Below are 371 nucleotides of genomic sequence, written 5' to 3'. Positions count from 1 at the left end.
CACATAGTGTAGATCATTGTTTGAGGAATAAAGAGCTGATCATTTTGATACCAAGAACGAAACATCTAGAAGATCTTAAAGCAGAGATACACTCATATACCTGAATATAAGCATTGAGAGTCTAACTAATACAAATAAAGAGTTGTAACTAGGCTAATACAATAGGGAACATTAAAAACAACATATGCATATACCAGATACAATTGTAACTGATTAATTATAGTCTAAATAAAGAAATGTTTTTATGTGTGTGTGTGTGGGTGTGTGTTATGTGAGGATGTTGTAGTTTGCTGGTCAGGTAGGCCCATTGGTGCCTGGCCCCGGGGGTCATTTGCGTCTCTTTGGAATGTGTTTGAAGGTCAATGGGGAGA

This window comes from Sinocyclocheilus anshuiensis, unplaced genomic scaffold (genome assembly GCF_001515605.1).
Source record: "Sinocyclocheilus anshuiensis isolate Anshui unplaced genomic scaffold, SAMN03320099.WGS_v1.1 scaffold4120, whole genome shotgun sequence".
Taxonomy (NCBI): Eukaryota; Metazoa; Chordata; class Actinopteri; order Cypriniformes; family Cyprinidae; genus Sinocyclocheilus; species Sinocyclocheilus anshuiensis.
The sequence above is the reverse complement of the archived record's forward strand: the minus strand, read 5'-3'. Positions refer to the sequence as shown.